Consider the following 22,946-nt stretch of genomic DNA (forward strand, 5'->3'; position numbering starts at 1 on the left):
GAATAAAAAAGTGGAATACATATAATAAAATGGGAAACTGAATAGAAAATGTATATGTATAATGAATTAAAAAGCCTGAAGGAGAGAGTGAAAAAGGAATGAAAGGACAAAAAGAAACAAAATTAACCAAAGAAAGACAACCGAATAGACAAGATAGTAATAAAAACCAGAAAAATTGAGAACTAAACAAAGGCAGATGGAATTTAAGAACAACCACATAGAGCAGAAGATAGAAAGGTGAAGGAAGGAATAGAGAGAGCATTGGTACACAAATTCAGTATACACAGAAAAGGAGAAATCAAGGAAGAGGAAACACAGCAAGAAGAAACAAGGCAGCAGTATCTAGTTGAAAAGAAAGAAATGGGTTGTGGAAGAAAGAGGGAAGAAAAACAAGAAAGCAATACAAACAAACAAACAAACAAACACACAAGCATGCAAACAAAAATTAAGGAAGAACAGCCTCCCTTCTTAGTCCCCTGTGGGGCTTATCAGGCTTCTGTTGTTACCAATCAATTACCCTGCAGCCTTCCCTCTGCAGGTTTTGAAGTGGGTTTTAGTGAGTAAACTATGTTAAATTTTTGTAAAAAGTAAACTTTTTTTTTGGAAATAAGAGACCCAAGAGAAGCTAATACAAAAATAATGTCTGTGGTTTCCCTGTTGTAAAGTATCAGTTGGATGTTTGCTATCCCAGCAGATCACTGAGAAGCCAGGAATTGACTAGGGACCTCATATATTCAAGGCAGAAAGTCCTCCACTGGGCTACTTTCTGGTGGGGTCAGTTAGCTTTTCATTTGGATATATTCCTGCTGATTAGAATTCTGTCCCTGTCTTCTTTCTATTCTTATTGCTTTCTCTGCCAAAGCAGCAGGATGCAATAGTCTGTGTGAGCTGTTACCCCATCACCTCTCCTGATCAGGTTGAGTTCCCTTTTGAAATTCAAATGGGACCCAGGTGACTTAAATCACTGTGGAAAAAAATGACTCTCAACACTCTTGCAGACAGTCCCCTCCTCCCAGGGGACCCTAAATAGGCTCTTGGAAGCTTATTAAGGGCTTCCTACTATGAGCCCCCACTAGGAGAGTTGAAATTTTGATTGCTTTCAGCACAGGACTAGTCAATTGCCTGACTCCACCTTCTCCCAGATCAAGTTTCTCCATCCCAGGGTGGTTAGGTAAATCAGGCAGCCTCAGTAAATTCACCTCTTTCTTATTCCTGGTGCCATCATGAGCCAGCTTGTATGCTCCTTAAAGCTCAAAGGAAGTCTAGGCAACAAAACCCACAGAAAGGATATCTCTCTCCACCCTTCTCCAGAACTCTCCCACTCTCAGAGAATGCTTTATACTGCTGGGTGGTCAGTGGGAGTCATGGCTCACAGTGGCTTTTTGCCTTGAGGGTAGGGATTAGCCTCCTTCAGTTTCTGCCTCAAGGGCAAGAAACTCATGGTTGTACCTTGAGCAATTTATCTCTTTGTCCAATTCTGTCCAGATCGATACCCTGAAGCTTCCTGCTCTTTGGGTTCCCAAAACAGCTATCTGGAGCAGGATCTAACCTCAACCCAGTTGTTTTTTGCATGAGAGATGGTGAGTGTGCACTTAAAGTGATGCCATCTTGCCCCTCCCCTTGAATTTCTGCCTCTGTGGTTCTTTTTAACTCTATGAATTGTCATTGCAAATCAAATCATAGGTCCACTTTCTGGGTCATCTCTATTTTGGAGATCATCTGATCTAGAAGGGTCTTCAAAGGCCCATCTTAGGCTAATGCAGATCTTACTGACTTGGTTTACCTTTCAAGCTCCATTTTCCTTAATATGGTGCCTTTGAGTTTTTTTTCAATTGAAAGCAAGTGTTTATTTTGTAATTAATTTACAGAATACTAACCACCTAAATGATTTGCCAGTTTCACTGAGTAATTACTGTTCATATTCTATAATGTTGTTATTTTACATTTATCTGGTCTACTTCAGCTCTATTTTGGTTACTATTTGCATGGAATATATTTTTCCAACCTTTCACTATTAACCCTACATCTGAAGTGGGTCTCCTGTAGACAACCTAATGGCTCATTTTTAAAATGCATTCTATCAGTCTATGTCTTTTGATTGGGGAGTACAATCTATTAACATTCAGTGTTATTACTGCAAAGGTATTCTTTACTTCAGCTTTTGCCTTTTAGCTCTCTGTTGTCATATCTTTCTATTGTCTGTCTTATCTTTTAGTTTACCATTCCTAGTAGTCTTCATTTCTAAACTCTTCTCCAAATCACTTGCCATTGTTTTTTCCTTTCAGACTGCAGCATCTCCTTGAGTATCTTTGTAAATCTAGTCTTTTGGTAACATATTCTATCAGATCTTGTTTGTCTGTGAGGACTCTGAAGTCACCCTCATTTCTGAAGGACAGCTTTGCTGGATGCAGAATTCTTTTTTTTTTTTTTAAAGATTTATTTATTTATTTAATTCCCCCCCCCCCCCCCCCACTGCCCCGGTTGTCTGTTCTTGGTGTCTATTTGCTGCGTCTTGTTTCTTTGTCCGCTTCTGTTGTCATCAGCGGCACGGGAAGTGTGGGCGGCGCCATTCCTGGGCAGGCTGCTCTTTCTTTTCACGCTGGGCGGCTTTCCTCACGGGCGCACTCCTTGCGCGTGGGGCTTCCCTGCGCGGGGACACCCCTGCGTGGCACGGCACTCCTTGCGCGCATCAGCACTGCACATGGGCCAGCTCCACACGGGTCAAGGAGGCCCGGGGTTTGAACCGCGGGCCTCCCATATGGTAGACGGACGCCCTAACCACTGGGCCAAAGTCCGTTTCCCCAGAATTCTTGATAAGCAGTTTTTCTTTTTCAGCACCTTAAATACATCACACCACTTTCTTCTCTCCTCCATGGTTTCTGGTGAGAGGTCAGCACTTAATCTTGTTGAGTTCCCTTTATATATGATGCTTTGCTCTTCTCCTGCTGTGATCAGACACTTCTTTATGTTTGATATTTGTCATTTTGAATAGTAGGTATCTCAGGTGGGTTTATTCAGATTTATTCTGTTTGGGGTGCATTGTCCTTATTTGATAGTGATACTTATTTATGCCTTTCACAAGGGTTGGGAAGTTTTCAGTCAATTATTTCCGCAAATATATTTTTTGTCCATTTTTCCATTCTCTTCTCCTTCTGGGACACCAATAATGTGAATGTGTGTTTTTCTTTGTCATTCAATTCCCTGGTAAACTGTTACATTTTTTTCACATTCTCTTCTCTTTCTGCTCTCCTGTCTTTTCTGTTCAGATGTTCTGTCATTGAAATCACTAATTCTGTCTTTGAGATACTCTAATCTGCTCTTATGTGCCTCTAATGTATTCTTAATCTCATCTATTGTGCCTTTCTTTTTTTTTAATTTTTAAATTTAATTATCTTTTTTTAGAAAAGATAAATAGATCACAAAAATGTTACATTAAAAAATATAAGAGTTTCCCATATACCCCACACCTCACCCCAACCCCACCCTTCTCACATCAACAACCTCTTTCCTCCATGTGGCACATTCATTGCACTTGGTGAATGCATTTTGGAGCACAGGTGCACCACAGGAATTATAGTTTACGTCGTAGTTTACCCTCTCCCCCAGTCCATTCATTGGGTTATGGTAGGATATTAATGTCCTACATCTGTCCTTGCAATATCATTTAGGACAACTCTATGTTCTGAAAATGCCCTCACATCACACATCTTCTTCCCTCTTCCTACCCTCAGCAACTCCTGTGGCCACTGTCTCCAACACTGTATCTTTCATTTCCATAAGGTCTGTTACTTTACTTTGCAGGCTTTCAAATTATTCTTTATGGTCTCCCAGTATCTTCTTAACATCTTTTATTTCCTTTGTCATATTTTCTTTAATTTCATTGAAGGGTTTTAGGAGAGTTATGTGAGTATCACTGTTTAATTATCTTAAATCCTGTATCTCTTCAGGATATTTGCTTTGTTCTTTTGGCTGGGCCATCTCTTCCTGTTTCCCATTATGGTTTTTAATTTTTTGCTGATGTCTAGGCTTCTGAATATGTTGGTGAATATATTCTGATGGCCAATTTCTATATCTTGTCTAATGTTGGTTTTTTTTTTTTTTTAGTTCCTTTTTGATATTTGGCTCAATTTGTTCTCAGTTTTTAAAATTACCCAGCTTAAGTTTTCAAAATTGGGCCAAGGACTCACTAGTGGGCCACAGATAACAAGAGCAAGATCAGTTTTTGTCCATGCAATTTCCAGAGGGCCAGCAAAAGGCGCTAGAAAGCACACATTTCTACCAATGTGTTTCAGTCTTGCCTTTCCTGGATTCCTGTGTGGAATCTCCTACCCGGGATCAAACGAAGGTCTGCTGGCCCAATTCACTGAAGAAAAGCACCTCGACCTCCTTTCCCTATTCTCTTGAAACTGGTGACAGGGCAATAGATATCTGCTTCCCTCTCAGTCAGCTGCAGTGAACCAGGTGTTTTACCCCAACTTAATATCTTGGGGAAGGGAGAGGTGAACCCTTCCTGGCCACCACAAGGGCTTGATAACTCAAACGTGTTATTTCAGCTTTTTGTCTCTCTGTCCCTCGCCATCATGGGTGCTCTGTAGCACAGTCCTGGTCTGCTGACTATCAAAGCAAGTCCTTCAGATGGCTTTTGGTGCTTTCTCCCTAGTTTTTGTGAAAGCATTCAGCTTTGCCTGTTAGTCCCTCGTCATTTTCCCACAATCCTATACCATCAATTTTTGAGCAATTCTCATTTTCTTGCACAGTAATATATTCCAGGCTCATCAGGTATTTTTTCCTATCCCAGGTCTCCAATCAGTGATTTCTCAAAGGAACCTTGGTTCGTTTAGTTGAAAGTATAATGTAGAAGACAAAATCTGTCCTCATTGCTTTTGGGCTGTTGCAGCTCCCAGGCCTTGTCAGTGAATAGTCCAGTGTAGATACATATTCCTTTCCTTATTTGTAATTTCCTTTGCTGGCAGTGGGAAACTTGGCTCTCATTATCTTTAATATACGTACATATTTGATCAAATCCCCTTTGGAATTACCCTTCTATTTCTGCCTCCTCTTCACCCTAGAATGGATGCCCTTCTTACACTGCTGGAACTGTAATAATCAATAGCGGAAACCCCTCCTTGCAGACACCCACCTCACGATGATACCTCCTTCCAGGCTACCCTGATGTGGGGACACTCTCCTGACTCTGATTAGGCTTTGACTGTGCACACCAGGGCGCCCATCTGTGGGGAAGCCCTTCTTACCTGCTTGGGTGCTTTCTGTTGCTGCATGTCAGGCAGCCACCTACAGACAAACACTCTCCTCAACCTGCTTGGGCTATGACTCCCCAATCGAATCGGCTTCCCCCTCTTGCCCTATGTGGGTGCCTCCCTCCTGTCTCTTGGACTGATGCACCCAGTGGGAGCCACCCTTGCACAGGAATGTCTTGTTTACCTTGCTTGGCACTAAGTCCTGTCCTTGGGCAGCCCATTCTCTGCATTAATATCATCTGTACCTCACTCGAGCTCTGATACCCTAAGATATAAACTGTTAACTAATTAATTATTATACCTCAAGGATAAAATTTCAAAGAAATTTTAAATATGGGCAAATCTTGAAAAGACAATTCACAATGAAAAAAATACAACAGCTCAAGGAGCACATGAAAAACTATCAGCAGCCCTATTCATACTTTAGAAATACTAATGAAAAATCAGGTACTGCTCATGCTCCAACAAAAAAGGGCTAAATTTAAAAAGCTTGAAAAAATGTGAAAATTTGTAAATAACTAAGAACTCTCATACTCTGCTAAGGGAAATATAAAAAGTGCATGCAGTTTAGAATAGAAAAGAACTAAGTAAAAATAACATCTTATTAGATCTGTTTTGAAGGGCTGGGAATGATAGCAAGAGAGATAGGGGAGCACCTGCCTCTCAGGTAGTGCGGTCAGCCTGCTTGACCTTCCTCAGTGGGTGAGTTTGGCTCACATGACTCCTAAAACCTTCCAGGAATGTGTATCTTATCCCCAGGGATTTTAAGTCATTCTTTAGGGATCCATCTGCAGCGTCCACAGATATCAGTGTGCATCCTCAGGATAGGTCAACATTACCTGATCCCTAGGTTACTTATTCATTCATTCATCGAACAAACAAGAACAGGCACATCACAGAAGGGAGGTCTGCATGTTCCTTATTTTTAGTAATAAATTTCCTATTGAGGTCTTGAGATGCAGAATCTGTACTTGTATCATTTTATCATGACAATTATCAAAAATTAATATTAAACAGTACAAATAAGACTACATATACAGAAAGTAGTATGGGGAAATGAGAGCTTAGGGTCTCTATGGTGACATCTAGAGATTGTATGGAATCAGGTCACATCTCTACATGAACATTGGCTCAAGTGACAATGTAAAATTGGGGAAAGGAAAATATGCTGATGACTAGGCAAACAAATCCTGAAGGAAATTGAGGTATACAGCAAAGTCAAATGCATGTTTAAACATTTGAAATAGAAAGGAAATTCCGTCCTATGCCAACATGGCTGTAGAAGAGAATAAAAAGGCTCAATGTACAGGTCATCATGAAGGTGTCCACACTGAGGAAGTCTCAGTACAAAGGGGAGATTGACATTGCGAGGGGAGAGGAAATTAAATAAGTGCACTTGCAAACAAAAAGAAGTGGATCATCTCAGGGTATTACCTGTCAAGGCAGATCATGTCTTGCAAAACGAAATGGGATGTTCTAAAGCAAATAACCCATTGAGCCATAAAATGATGAGCTGGATACCTACAGCAGCTCTCCAAAGTTTCCCAGTAAAGTTGGAACTGACATTTCTTCTTCTTAGAGGCAGATTCTGTTTTTGAACTGAAAGATCAGAGCTCAGGAGTCTGAAATATACTTTACCTCCATACAGTTATTGCAGAACTCAAAAAAAAAAAAAAACAAAAACACCAGAACAGCAAATAAACTCAAGCTTCTAGAAATGGGTGCTTAGGCATTTGATTATCCCAGAGACATCTGTGCAGGGAGCCTTTGCTTCCCAATGTGTGGGCAAAATGTTGCTTCCTCTGAGACAAAAGGGTCCTTTAGCCCTTTCTCCAGACTTTCCTCTTAGCTGCTATGCTTCCACCTTCTCTTCGTCCTACTTCTTCTCCTTCTTTTCCCCCCTTTCATGTTCCCCAATCTGAAGTTTCCTCTGGGTTCCACATCCAAAGGGAGTTTTCTAGCAAGAGGATGTCCTACTAAGCACAGATGTCCCAATCCCATCCTGGCTGACTTCTCACCAAGGAGTCGTCCTCATTTTTGCCATCATGGCCTGGGTTAGAACTGATGATAACACTTTTTTATAATTGTCCTATATTACAAGTTACTCAGTTAACACATGATAAAAACTACAATAACAATAATTATGCTTTAGTCAGCAGTTACAGCTCCCCCCCCCCCCCCCCGCCCCTTATTTTGGTCATTCATCAATCTTGAGGAATTTGGGAAAATGTCAACTCTGACTGCTTCAGGTCAAAAAGGCACATAGCTATAATGGAACAGAGTAATCAAATTTCTTTCTTGCTGTTGAAGACACTTTTTGCTTTTGGATTAGGGTCAGTCCATCATCATTGTTTTGTTAGTTGTCCAGGCAGGCCTAAAAAAGTAAAAGCAGTAGTTAGTTGCATATTTGCTAGGTTTCAGGACTCAGCTGGCATAAGAAAAATCTGAAGGCTTTAAGTTTCTAAAGAATATGCTTAACAAGGAAATTGAAAATTATGGATTCAAGTAAAATAAGTAGAAGAATCAAGATTAGGGAGCTATAAATGCATATAACTATGTTTTTTTTTGGAAAATAGCTTTTCATATATTTCCAGATAGAGAGCTTGCTAATGAGGTGTTGATTTTATGTGTCTGTGTGGCTTGCCCATAGTGTCTGGACATCGCTAGGGCCATAGGAGCACTTTTGTTTGAGGCTTTATTTACTGCGGCAGTGAGTGAAATATGGCTGAGACCTGCACAAACTTCTGGGATTATCTCCTGACCCACTGTGAAATCTCTTAGTCATAATAACTCTATTTTATTTAATATTTTCCCATTTTGATACAGGTTTTTCTTCAGTACATCACTGATTAATGCTTGGTAATAATCCCTCAATGCCAGGAATCCCAACCCCCATGTCGAGGGCAAGGAAGTGGGTTTATTTGCAGAGATTGGCTTAGAGAGAGGTCACACTTGAGCAACAAGGACGTTTTCAGAAGGTAACTGTTAGGCATTAATTGTAATTATGCTTCATTTAATTATTACAGTAATAAGGTTCATAGATAGAAGCATTAAAATTGAGGGCTTGCTTTATTAACCTGTTTTCTTTTATGGAGCACGGCTTATATGCTCTAGAACTTTTGGCCATCTTATTTGATGAAGTAGCAGGACTCCCAGGAGGGGGAGTTTAGTATTTTTAAAGCAACTCCCCCAAGTGAGTGGTTAGGGTTTCTATTTTAGTGCTTTCTTCTTTTCTAACATGAAAATTTATACCTATGACTTTCCCTCTCATTACAGCTCTTGCTGCAGACCATAAGTTTTGAAATGTTGTGTTGTTATTTTCAGTCATTTCAAGGTAGTTACTGATTTTTTCTGAGATTTCCTCTTGATCCTCTGTTTGTCTAAGATGATATTGCTTAACTTCCGTATCTTTGTGCCTTATCTAGTTCTCTGTTTCTTGCAGACTTCCAGCTTCATTCCATTGTGGTCAGAGAAATAATTTTGTATGCTTTCAAACTTTCTGAATTCATTGAGATTTTCTCAGTGGCCTAGCATGTGGTCTACTTTGGAGAATGATCCATGTGCACTTGAGAGGAAAGAATACCTTGCTGTATTGGGGTGTGGTGTTCTGTATATGTCTATTAGACCAGATACTCTAATATATTATTCAAAGACTTTATTTCTTTATGGATTCTCTGTCAAGATGTTCTGTCCAATATTGATAACTGCAAAGGAAGATGAAAGAAAGAAATAACAAAGATTAGAGCAGAACTAAATGAAATAGAAAAATAAGAAAGTGCTGGAAAAAATAAACAAAACAAAGCACTGGTTCTTTGGGAAGATCAATAAAATCGACAGGCCTTTAGCTACTAGCAAAGAAAAAAGAAAGAAAATGAAATACACAAAATAAGAAATATGATGGGGTATCACCACAGAACTGACAGAAATAGTGGATCATAAAAGGATACTTTGAAAATCTATATGCCAACAAAGAAAATTTAGAGGAAATGGACAGATTCCTAGAAACACATAAGCACCTCCATTGACAAAAGAAGAAATTGATGATCTCAACAAAGCAATCACAAGAAACAGAATCAGTCTCTAAAATATCACAACTAAGAATAGCCCAGGGCCAGACAACCTCACGTGAATCCTACCAAACATTCCAGAAAGAACTAACACCAATCTTGCTTAAACTCTTTAAAAAACTGAAATAGAAGGAACATTGCTTAACTCATTTTATGATGTCAATGTGATCCTAATACCAAAGCCAAACAAAGACAAAACAAGAAAGGAAAATTACAGACCAAACTCTCTAATGAGCCTAGATGCTAAAATCCTCAATAAAATACTTGCTAATTGTATTCAACAACACATTAAATAAACTATACACCATGACCAAGTGGGTTTCATCCCTGGTGTGCAAGGATGGTTCAACATAAGAAAATCAATCAGTGTAATACACCATATAAACAGATTAAAGAAAAAACTCACCTCATCATATCTATAGATGCAGAAAAAGCAATTGACAAAATACAGCATCCTTTCCTGATGAAAACACTGCAAAAGATAGGATAGAAGGAAAGCTTCTGAGCAAGATCAAGGGTACATATGAAAAACCCATGGCTAACATCATATACAATGATGAAATCCTAAAAGTCTTCCCTCTAAGACCAGGAACAAGACAAGGATGCCCACTATCACCCCTCCTATTTAACATTGGGCTATAAATACTTTCTTGAGCACTGAGGCAAGAAACAGTTTTAAAAGGCATACAAATTGGAAAGGAGGAATTAAAAATTTTACTGTTTGCAGACGAAATGATCCTATACGTAGAAAGCCCTCAGAAATCTTTAACAAAACTTATAGAACTTTCAGATGAGTTCAGTAAAGCCGTAGTTTATAAGATCAATGTGCAAAAGTCAGTAGTATTTCTGTACACTAATAATGAGCAATCTGAGGAAGAAATAGAGAAAAAATATCATTTACTGTGATAAATTAAAAAATCTAATACCTAGGAATAAATTTAACTAAAGATATAAAAGATTTATACACAGAAATCTACACAACACTGAAAGGAAATCAAAGAAAACTTAAATAAATGGAAGAATACTCTGTTCATATTGGATTCATAGGTTTACTTGATTAAGTAATTATATAAACCTCCTGTGTCAGTAGGGCATTGAGTTCACACACTTCGGTGGGCAGGAACTCACAGATAAAAGGCATGGCAAAGGACAGAGTTAAGGGTTTTGATGCTGAAGTTTGATACTGAAGCCTTAAGCTAGAGCCCTGGGAAGTATCTTACAAAGGAAAAAGAAGCAAGACCCAGGAAGGAAGGAACCCAGGAAACCTGAACCCTTGCAGATGTTGGCAGTCAACTTGCTGCAACACATGAAAATAGACTTTGGTGAGGGAAGTAATTTATGCTTTATGGCCTGGTATCTGTAAGCTCCTGCCCCAAATAAATACTTTTATAAAAACCAATCAATTTCTTGTATTTTGGATCAACACCCCTTGGCTGACTAATACGACATACTGAAAAAGAAAAATGAAATCAGAGGAATCACATTAACTGACTTTAAAACATACTACAAACTATAGTGACCAAAATGGCATGGTATTTGGTACAAGGATAGACATAATGAACAATGGAACAGAACTGAGAGCTCTGATATAGATCGTTGCAGATACAGTCATCTGATATTTGACAAGGACACCAAACCCACTCAGCTGGGAGAGAATGACCTCTTCAACAAAATGTGCTTATAGAATTGGATATGTATTTGCAAAAGAATGAGAGAGGAATACCATCTCACATCTTATACAAAAATCAACTCAAGATGGATTGAAGATCTAAATATAAGAGCCGAGACCATAAAGACCTTGGAAGACAATGGAGGGAAGCATCTATAGGAACTTGTAATAGGAGATGACTTCATGAGCACCAAAGGAAAAAATAAATAAATGGGACCTTCTCAAAATTAAAAACTTTTGAACCTCAAAGGAGTTTATCAAGAAAGTGAAAAGACAGCCTACCCAATAGGAGAAAATATTTGGTAAACATATATCTGATAGGAGCCTAATATCCAGAATATATGAAGAAATCCTATACCTCAAAAATAAAAAGACAAACAACCCAATTAAAAAATGGACAAGAGATGTAAATAGATGTTCTCCAAAGAAGAAATACAAATGACTAAAAAGCACATGAAAAGATGCTCAATAGCACTAGGTATAAGGGAAATGCAAATCAAAACTACAATGAGATACCATCTTACACCCATTAGACAGGTGGCTATTAAAACCCGGAGGACTGCAAGTGTGGGAGAGGGTATTGAGGAAAGGGAACTCTCATCCACTGCTGGTGAGTATGTAGAAGGATCTAGCCATTGTGGTGGACAGTTTGGCAGTTCATCAAAGAACTAGCTATAGATTTGCCATATGACCCAGCAATTTCACTGCTGGGTATATACCCAGCTGGACTGAAAACAAGGACACGAAATGATATATGCACACCAATATTCATGGTGGTATTTTTCACTATTGACAAAAGTTCAAATCAACCCAAATGCCCATGGGTAAACAAAATGTGGTCTATACATACAATGGAATACTACTCAGCTGTAAGAAGAAAAACAGTACTAGCATACTGGATAATATGGAGCAATCTTGAGGACCTTATGTTGAGTGAACCCTACCAGCCACTGAAGGAGAAATACTACATGACCTCTCTGATATGAATTAAACAAAGGAAGCTTTCTCAGAGAGCTAGAGACTGGAAGACAGGTTTACAGGATCTAGAGGGTGAGAAGAAGGCTATGAGCTAATGCCCACATGGGTGAAATCTATTATACAGTGGAGGTAAGTAATTGTGCAGTGAAGGGATAAGACAAGAGTATAAGGATACTATTGGGTTAGGCTTTGCAGGCTTGAGGGGCGCTAGGATTGAGAGGATGGGTCAGATGATCAATGGAACTGGGGGGAGGGATGGAGGAGAACAGGTGAACACAGGGGAGTGTCAGGTAGGTGGTTGAAAATATAAAGTTGAGAAAATTCTTTAGAAAATACAATAAGAAACGGTTACAGGTTTAAGGTGTTTGATGGGGGCATCTAGCATAGGGTGCACCTTGGGCAGGCTTCTAGGGAATGTGTGAGTGCTCCTCTTATCATAGTGTGTTATATCAGTGGGGGGAGACCCATAGGATAAGTGGGAAGGTGTTGTACCCATATCCTGGGAGGTCTGATGTTCTTAAACAGAGGGGAATGTGTCTCTTGAGAGTATGGGTGCCTTTCAAGGGGGAAGGACAGACTAGTGTGTCAAGCCCTCAGCACTTATGCAAGTATCTGTGAATCTTGTCCTTCAAGCAGTGATGCTTGGCTATCACTGTGAGCCCTGAGGGGAGGAAGAGACAGGAATAGAATAGATGGGAGAGGGGGTAACTGGGGGCAATGGAAGTATTCTACATGATCATTCAATGATGGATACAAGTCATGTTAAATTTCACCAAAAATTTATAAATGTTTTTAGTCTAAAATGTAAACCATAATGTAAACCATAATGTAACCAAGAATTTATAAAAGGGTACTGTCAAAAATATAAACCATAATGTAAGCCATTATGTAACCATGGTTGGTAGCTATGTTTCAATATTTGTACATAAGTTAGCAAATGATGTACATCCACTACATCAGTTAGTGGATGTAGCAAATGTAACATTCACATGTAAAAAGATCATTGCTGGGGAAGGAGGAAATGCGGGAGGATGTTGAGTATATGGAGTCCCCTATATTCTATATGTTACTTTACTGTGACCTAAAACATTTTTGAAGACATAATAAAAATAAAAATAAAAGATGTAAGACGACTGAGGAAGAAATGGAAGAGATTGCCTTGCCACTGTACATACAGGGCAACACCTACTGCAGTGATGAAACACAAGATGCCCAAAAAAAAATTTGTGATATTTTTCATTTTTTAATACACCAATTTATTTTTATTTTATTTTAGTTCCCCTAAATTTTTATGCATTTTATTTCTAATCTTTAAACCTATCATTATGATTTCATTTCCCTATTAACTGAATTTGACAATATATTAGACTCCATTTTTTAAGAAGTTTTGGATCAGGGAGGAGTTCAATTCTGGCAGGGGAAATGGTAAAGGTAAATGAGTTTATATGCCTAAGAGACTTCAAAGTGAGTCAGGAGGTCACCAGAGGGGTCACGTTTACACATGTTTCAGCAGGAACTCAGAGACAGCCAAAATAGATACAACCCAAGGTAGTGGTGCTCCCACGGGCTGCAGAGACACCCAGGTCCTAGAGCCATGGCAGATAGCTCTGGAATTCAGTGCCTTAGCAGCGGGAATTTATGCTTTCTGAGTGTTATGGAGTTGGACTCAGACGTGAGTTGTCTGCCCATGCCTCTTCTGTCACTTTTACTGAACCTGTGGTTTGTGCTGGGGTTGGTGTATGCCCAGGAGACTTGAATCTCTGGACTGTCCATGTGCCATCTGGGCCTGAGTCTCATCAGAATTGCAACACCTACTCTCCAGTTCTTTGGACTCACCTAAGTGAGCTAACAAGGAGGGGAGGATAGTGAACCACCCCACCAAGGAACTGAGAGAATCTCCTACTGCAAGCAGGAGAATCCCATCCATCAGCTATGTGGGTTCTAAGCCTCCTCTCAATTTGGAGGTGGAGTGGTTATCACGATTCCAGGGTCCTCAGGATGCAGGAATAAAACATGGATTAGAGTGGATTTACTGGTATTCTACTGTAGAATTATTATGACTCTAGCAATGGAAGAAATTATATCATTGATGTGGAGACAGTGGCAATGGGAGTTGCTGAAGGCAGGGAGAGGGATAAAGAGGTGTGATAAGAGGTCACTTTTGGGACTTGGAGTTGTCCTGAATGATATTGTAAGGACAGTTGCAAGGCATTATATATCCTGCAATATACCACTGAATGGACTGGGAGAGAGTGTAAACTACAACATAAACTATAATCCATGCTGTGTAAAAGTGTTCCAAAATGTATTCATCAAATGCAATGAATTTACCACACTAATGAAAGAAGTTGTTGATGTGGGAGGAGTGAAGAGGTGGGAAATGGGGTACATGGGAACCTCTTACATTTTTAATGTAACATTATGTGTGATCTATGTATCTTTTTTAAAGAAGATAATAAATAATAAAAAGATTTTTAAAAAGTGCTAATACCATTAAAGCAGAAAGTTCCCTTCTTCCCCTTTCCAGTTAAATATACCCCAGACCCATGCTAAGATAACCATTATATCGATTTCTCCCATCTGTTCTAGAACTTCAGTAAATGTAATCATACCGAAGGTGTTCTTTTTGCCTGACTTCTTTTGCTCAACTTTTTAAAAAACTCCATTCATTTTTTTGCCTGTATAAATAATTCATTCCTTTTCATTACTGAGCAGTCTTCCATTGCTGATTGCACATATGTTTATACATTTGACTTGTTGATGGGTGTTTGGCCTGTTTCTGGTTTTTGGTTTTTGTTTGTTTGTTTGTTGGCAATCAGTAATGAAACTGCTACAAAAATTCTTGCTCAAGGTTTTTGAGGATTTTTTTTCCATTTTTTTCTGGGTAAATACTGAAGAGTGCATATTCTTGTCATAGAATAAGTATATGTTTTATAGCTGATTAAGAAAATAACACAGTATTCCAGAAAATTTACAATTTCTTCTCCTGTCAAATATAGCAGGGGACTTCTTGCTGTTACACAGCCTCATGTGTCACTTTCTAATGACAATCTTTTAATCATAGGCATTCTAGTAGTTATAAAACAGTATCTCAGTGGGGTTTTAATTTACATCTTCTTGATAACTATTGATATTGCTTATTGTCCATTCTTATATCTTCTTTTCTGAAGTAGGTTTTCAGGATTTTTGCTCATTTTTTAAGAGTTTGTTGTTGTTGTTGTTGTTGTAGTACTGGGTGGTAACACTTCTCCAGTATTCTATTCTGTATATGAGTCTTTTATCATATATATATGTGTATATATATATATATATGTATATATATATATATATATATATACTGCAAATATTTTCTATAAGATTGTGGCAATTCTTTTCTTTCTTAACAGTGTATTTCAATGATTAGAAGTTTTAAATTTGATGAATTTCAATTTATCAATTTTTTTTTCTTCTAAGATTAGTATTTTTGTGTCCTACGAAGTCCTTGCCTATCCCAAATTCCTACATGCTTACTTCTAGATGCATTATAGATAAGTGTTGTAAGCTGAATTAATTTTTATATATGATATGAGATGTAGGTCAAAGATCATTTTCCATATATGGATATTCAATGTTTCAGTATGAGCTACTGAAAAGACAAGTCTTTCCCTTTTTACTGAAAATCATTTGACTGTAATGTGTATACCTATTTCTGGGGTTTATTTCTTTAGAATGACCTAATACCTGTAACCTTACTTAACTTACTTATTTCTGCTAGTATTACTTTGGTAGATTCTATATTCCACATAAACAATAATGTTGGCAGAAATTTTTTAAAACGTTAACTTTTTCCTTTCTGAAAAAAAAAAGAAAATTATGAGGGCCTCTGTCTATCCAGGAAACATATCTTTGGCCAAAAAGACACATTACTTTCCCAAGGAAGCATGTAAAGAACAGTCAAGATGTTCAAAAAACCCTGTCTGTTTAGACACCTACTATGTTCCACCTTTATCTTCATACCAGCATTATGTTCATCGACAGGTAGAACACAATTTATACAGTTGCTTCTCGTATAAAACTTTTTCTTTCTTTCTATCTTTATTTACTGAAGATGAAGCTTTTGCCTGCATCTGCTGCATGTACTTTCAGAGAAGTTTCATAGTAAAACAGTATAACTGATAAGGAATTTTGGTTGTTTCTGTGACATATAACATTTTTCTAACACTAAAAAATACGACATTCCCATATACTGCCTATTGTTGGCACTTACCATTGGTGAGGTACCTTCTTTACATCTGAGGCAAAAATGTTAAAATATTACTGTTAACTAGTTTATATTTGCTTTAGGGGTGTTTCCCCCTTATATCATCCTATTATTAGTGCCTTATATTAGCGATATAGTTTTGTTAAGGTTCCTTAAAGAACGCTTTTATATTTGCATTACTAACCACAATCCTCAGCCACAACAGGGTTCACTGTAATACAATTCCATTTTAACTTCTAGCTTACCTTCAAATAACATATATGACCCAATATTTCCTAAGTCAGCTCTGTTAATTAACTCACAATATTGTACTTCCATCACCTCTGTCCATTACCAAGTCTTTACAATCAAACTAAGTATATATTGTGACAGATTAAGCATCAGCTCCCTATTTTTACCTTATAATATCTCCCAGTAACCTATCTGCTAGAGTCTACCACTATGAGTTCGCTTATTATAATTAGTTCATATTTTTTAAATCATACAATATTTGTCCTTTTGTGTCTGGCTTACAATACTCTACATAGTAATTGATGCTTATCCATGCTGTCACTTTCATCAGCACATCATTTCTTCTTAACTGAATAATATTCCATCATATGTACTTACAATTTGTTTATCCATTCCTCTTTTGATGGAGAGTTGGCTTGTTTCTGTCTTTTGCCAATTGTGAATAATTATGCTGTGAACATTGGTGAGCACACATCTGCTCATGTTCTTCTGGGTATTTACCTCATAGCAGGATTGCTGGATCTTATGGCAATTCTGTAATTACCCTAATGAGGATCTTCTGAAGTGTCTTCTACATCAGCTGCAACATTTTACATTCGCACCCGCAGTGAATAAGTATTCAATTTCTCCATTTCCTCTCCAACACTTTAGGTTTTCTGTTTTTGTGGCTTTTTTTAATAGTGACCTGTCTAATAGGTGCAAAATGCTACCTCATTGTGGTTTTGATTTGCATTTTCCTAATAGCTGGCTTTGTTGAGACTCTTTTCATGGGCTTTCTAGCCATTTTTGCATATCCTTTTTGGAGAAATGTTTATTCCAGTTTTTTGCCCATTTTCAATTGGGTTGTTTGTTTTTTTATTGTTGAGTTGTAGGATTTCATTATATATGCTGGATATTAAACGCTTATAGGATATATAATTTCCAGATAATTTTTTCCCTTTCAGAGGCTGTCCTTTCAATTTCTTGACAAACTCCTTTGAAGCACAAGAGTTTTTAATTGTGAGGAGGTCTCGTGTATCTAATGTTTCTTTTGTTATGCATGGTTTAAGTGAAAAGTGAACCATGAAACTGTCGCCTACCACAAATTGTGAAAATGCTTCCTGACATTTTCTTCTAGGAGTTTTATGATTGTGGCTCTTACATTTAAGTTTTTGATAAATCATCAGCTAATTTTTGTATAGGATATGAGATAGGGTTCTTTTTTTAAATATGTATCCTCAGTTCTCCCAGCACCATTTTGTTGAATGCGGTCAACCCTCGGGCTGAAGTGTGGTTTGCTGGCCTGGCGGGGGAGCAGCCGCGGTAGGCCAAGCCGCTGCCCCCATAATAGGGTGGCTGGTCGGACTCACCGCCACCCCTGAAGGGAGCTCGGCATGGGCGCAGAGTGCCCTCGGGTCTCCCCTTCTCGGCAGCCATGCTTCCACGGCCACCCCTCCTCCCAGATGGCGCCACACGATGCCTTGTGGGGCGGCACCCTTCTTTTTTCTCCCTGCGCAGGGCAGAAAATTCCAGTCTGCCCTTTTCCCCTCCCCCGACAGCAGCAACAGCCAGGCGTGGGCGGGAAACTCAAGTCTGCCCTCCACCCCAGCAACAGCAGCCACCAATCCCTAAACCCTGCCCCTTCCCCCAGCAACAGCGACAGCCAATCCCTAACCACCACCCCTCCCCCGTCCAGTACCGCCCACTGACCTTTCACCGGCAACCAATCAGAACAGGGTGTGGCTTCGACCAATCAGCCTTCCCCAGCCCCTATAAAACTGTTGCCTCTCCCTCAATAAAGTGGACTTGTGTGTTTACCTCGTCTCCGCGGTAGTTCTTCTGCCGTGCGCCCTCCAGTCCTGAGAGCCCCCGACAAGGGCCTGGCCTCCCTTGTCCCCAGTTTGTCGCCTGCTTCTCCGGGCGACCCCTTCGTCGCCGGCTTCGCCGGGCGACCCCATCAGCCGAACCGCGCAACCCCTGTGAGACCGACCCCTCGTCTGCTGCCGGACCGACCCCTCGTCCCAAGCGGGACCGATCCCTCGTCCCAAGCGGGACGGACCCCTCGTCCTGAGCTGGACCGACCCCTTGTCCGCAGCCAGACCCCACCTCTACCGACCGAGCAAACCGTGGCAGTTGAAGAGACTATTCTTTCCCATTTGGGTGGACTTGGCAGTCTTGTCAAATATCAGTTAGCTGTAGATGTGAGGGTCTGTTTCTGAACTTTCAATTCCATTCCTGTGTTGATTATGTCTATCCTAGTGCTAACACCATGCTGTTTTCACCACTGTAACTTTGAACTTTAATGTATGCTTTAAAGTCAGGTAGTATGCATCCTCTGACTTTGCTTTCTTTTTCAAGATGCTTTTGACAATTCAGGGCCCCTTAGCATTCCAAGTAAATTAGATAATTGACTTTTCCTTTCTACAAATTATGCTGTTGGAGTTGATTCCTCCCCCCCCCCCCCATGGATGCCATTTTTTAAATAAAATATTATTTTGAAAGGTGCTTTAGGTTACATAAATATTATGCTAAAAATACAGGGAGATTCCAATTTATGCCACATTTTCTGCCTTATCCACTTTTACCCATTAATACCGTCTTTCATTAATGAGGTACATTTGTTGCAATTGATGAACACATGTTGTTGGAGAAAAGGAGGGTGCTCACTGGGACACATGGACACTGATTGTAGGCAGAAAGTTTATTTGAAAGCTCTCCCAATGGAAGAGGTCTGAAGAATAAAATTCAGCCTCCCTTCCGGCATGGTGGGGTCTGAAGAGAGACTTCAGCCTGTTTCTGGAAAGCGAGGATCTGAGTTTATACAGTACATTCCTAGGCAAGGAAATGACAGAGAGGGAGGGGGTTGAGGGACCAGGTGAGGTGCAGGAACCAATAGGAAGCCCTAGAGGTAAAAATTTTCCCTTGTATGGCTAGAGGGTAGTGGGTTAGGGAGTTACATTTTCTTGGAATGCTGGAGGAACCAGTATTGTTTTGATCTACAGAGAGTGAAGGTCTCTATCACTCTTTACTCCTGTTTTCACATGGTTTCTTTGTTCAATCTTTGGGGAAGTGCCATGCTTTCATATACATAGGCTTATGGGGAGCTTGTCTTTCCTCAGTGCATGTTAGGGGGAACTGAGTCACAGTTTGTTAATTATTGCAAACATAGTGTGGGAGAACCTCTAACATTCCTAACTCTGTCTATATATACGTATGTTGGGAGACCTCATTATTGGGGTATACGGTACTGAGCATGATGGGAGCATAAGGGGATTTAGGGCATTGGCTCATTCTGGCTACTTCCTGTTGTCAAGGGGTGAAGAAATTTCCCTTCCAGTCTGTCCAGGGGCTGATACTGATTGCCTCGTATCAGAAAGATGCCATTCATGTATTTCTGGATGGTTGATTGTTTGATTTGGTATATGAATCAGGAGAGGAGCTATAAGAGACAGTGGCTAAAAAGAAAAGCAGCAATACTATCAGTAACAGTGTTATAATGGGTAAAAAGATTGATTTTAAAGGTGCAGAATAATAAGAGGAATGTGGATAGCTGTGTTGGATTCTCAAAGTTATCATTTCAGGCTCCTTTCTGCTGTTGAGGGGTGGAGTGGGTTTCATTGAATTATTGTGATTGTGTTTTAGGGGTTAACAGCTGGTATTGAACTTCATGCATTAGTAGGAGGTTGTTCATGTGATTCCTGAAGATGTTTCACACTGTTTGAATGAACTGCTTTATAGTTTGGAGAATGTATGGTTCTGTTGATAATAAAAGGAGGGTTATTAGTGGGGTGAATATGGGAAGTGACTATGAGATTCAGGGCTAAGATAGTGAGGAAAACCCATCAGATATACTGTCAGTAGCTCAATTATTAATATAACTTATTTGACGGGCCATGTGCTGTGAGGTTTGAATGACATTAAAATTAGTTTAGGTATAACAACAGTTTATATAGACATAGTAGTTTTAGCGGAAATAGGAAACTTCAGATTAGTAACTGTGATTTCATAACAAGGTTTGGGTTTTCACAGACTTATGATTCCCATCCAGTAAGTCTGCACAGCTTGGCCCAAATGATGTTATTTTTTCTGTTCATATAGTTTGAGGCATAGGCAATAACAAATTATGATGAATATTCGTAGATGATGTCCATGAGCTCTTGGCAAGCAACAGGCAGCTGGAAGTGCTGCTAAAGCTTTCAGTAGTCATGAAGTTTGTTTTCCTTGTGTGTGTTTTTCTCTGCTGTTTTTTGGCTTTCAATGGACTGGCTCTGGATTTTCGTTAGGGTACTTGCTTTAACAGTCTCGAGAGGGATGTTAGAGGAGTTGGCAGGGATATGATAGACAGTTACCTGTTCCTGCTGGCAGGCATTTCAGATGTCTTTCCATAGATTTCTTCTTCACAGAGGTTGTTTCATGACAGGTCATTGTTCTTGCCTTGTTTTATCTATCTGCAAAGAGATGGCAGTCCTTAGAGTGACCAGACATTAATGATTTAAGCCTTTTACTTACAAATGTGTGTGGTATGCTGCAAAAAGTTGTGTTTTTTAAAATTTTATTTAATTAAGGAGCTATACTGTAATTTGGTCCCTTTTACAATTGTGATTACAACCCAAAGGGTATTTATTTAGAATGTTGCCTCTGCTGCAAACTTTACTTAAAGCTAATGTTGGTGCTGCCTAGATTTAATTTACAAGGTAAACTAGAGTTTACTCATTTACTGCTTAAGCTTGTGTCAATGCCTTCTCTGCTCTTTTGGGTTTTTTTTAAGCAATCTGCTGGAGGTTCTCATTTCTATTAACAACTTTTCTAGGTTAACACATACAATGGTTTTAATATTTAAGCTAAATGAGAGATGAAGGGTTTTTAGTATTTTAACAATATTACAAACTCTTATTAATTTGAGAAAACATTCTACTTTATCAATTACAGCAGAAGATAATAGTTTTGGTTTTTCCAGCTAAATAACATTATAGAATTTGACAGAGCAGCTTGGACTTAATAGATTGCCCTAATTGTTTGCTCATTTCAGGTTTTTAAGATAAGATACTGTTGTCTCAGATACTTTTCCCAATTCTGTAAAAAGAATCACTGGTTAACACAATATGATCAATATAATGAAATAGGGTTTTAGCTACAGGTTTTTCACAGTCAGAATTTTGTTATCAGGCCAGGATAGATAATTCAGTTATGGACACAACTTTGGGAAGGCACTGCAAAATATACTGTTGGCTTTTTCACATGAAGGTGAATGCAGGCTGTCTTGATTTGTCCAATGAAATACTAGAGAAAGCTTTAGCATAGTTGAAAACAAAATAATAGTGACATAAATAGATATTAATTTTTGTAATAAACTAACAATATTTAGGGTTGCTGCATACAGCAGTTGCGTCACTTTAATTTATGATATCTTATTGTTTTATATCATTCCGTGGCAGTTTTCAGTGTAAATCAGACAAGTAAGAGTTAAAGCATTTGCTTCCCCCTACCCCCGCAAGAGGTTGTTTTTGTGATACATACTACTTTTTTTCTATTTTCACACTATTTTTTTTTATAATAATTAAAACCATGTTAAACAACATTATATTTTTATCTAATATTATGCCAGAACACTGTTAAATTTTCAGAAATTTTATATCCCTTTTAAGTATTCATATGAACTTTTACTCATACAACTTTAATTAACAGGGGTTAAAGAATTGCTTTCAACTTTCTAGCACTTTTTTTTAACACTTTCATTGAAATTTTAACATATTAAATGAACACAACTATTTTAGTACGTCACTTTTAAAAGTGAAAGAACAAATCTTTTGCAATAATTTGAAATAAAAGATACTTTTCAGGATTTGATTTTGAGAAAGCAGGTTTGAACTTTATGTTTCTTTAAAAGTGATAAGACTTGTTTTTCTTAAACAGCCAAGGAGATGATGTGGTTAAAGGACAAGAAGCTATTTTGATGAGACTTTGTTGTACACTGATTAGTCAGGAGAAAAACTCTTTGTAAACTTTTGCTAAAAAAGACCAATGATTTTAAAATCTTGTTTCTTTAACAGTGAAAGAACAAAATTTTAACTTTGCATCAGGGTATTATTTGATACTATAGCTTTTAAAATTTATAAACAGACCCATTAATCTTTTTCAACTTTAGGCACAAAAATTCCTTTACCGCACATCTTTCGCATGTTCTGTATTTGTTCAGGGTTTGTTCTGCATTTTATTCTCTCTTAACAATAAGCCTTTTTATCTTAGGACAAATTTAATTTCTTTTTTCTTAATACAAAAAAATAACACATTCTATAAACATTCCATATGTAACTTACCAAAACAACTTTGGAAATTGTTTTAAAGCAAATTTCTTATAGCATACAATTACCGTCAATATTAAACAAACTTGTTAGAATAATGATTTTATTATAAACACTAACAGAAATGTATGGGAAACGGACTTGGCCCAGTGGTTAGGGCGTCCGTCTACCACATGGGAGGTTCACGGTTCAAACCCCGGGCCTCCTTGACCTGTGTGGGGC

The 22,946-nt window shown here is 38.6% G+C and overlaps 1 long non-coding RNA gene and 1 pseudogene across 1 annotated transcript; both read right to left on the minus strand.

Annotated features, from left to right (window-relative positions):
• The window catches only part of LOC101432570 (cytochrome P450 2C19-like), a 256,387-nt pseudogene that overhangs the window by 99,121 nt on the left and 134,320 nt on the right, over window positions 1-22,946 (minus strand).
• LOC131278723 (uncharacterized) lies at window positions 19,109-20,864 on the minus strand. Its single transcript, XR_009186132.1, has 2 exons — window positions 20,772-20,864; window positions 19,109-19,254 (listed from the first exon to the last, which is right to left on the minus strand). It is a non-coding gene; the product is annotated as an uncharacterized lncRNA (long non-coding RNA).

Source organism: Dasypus novemcinctus, chromosome 6, assembly GCF_030445035.2.
Source record: "Dasypus novemcinctus isolate mDasNov1 chromosome 6, mDasNov1.1.hap2, whole genome shotgun sequence".
NCBI lineage: Eukaryota > Metazoa > Chordata > Mammalia > Cingulata > Dasypodidae > Dasypus > Dasypus novemcinctus.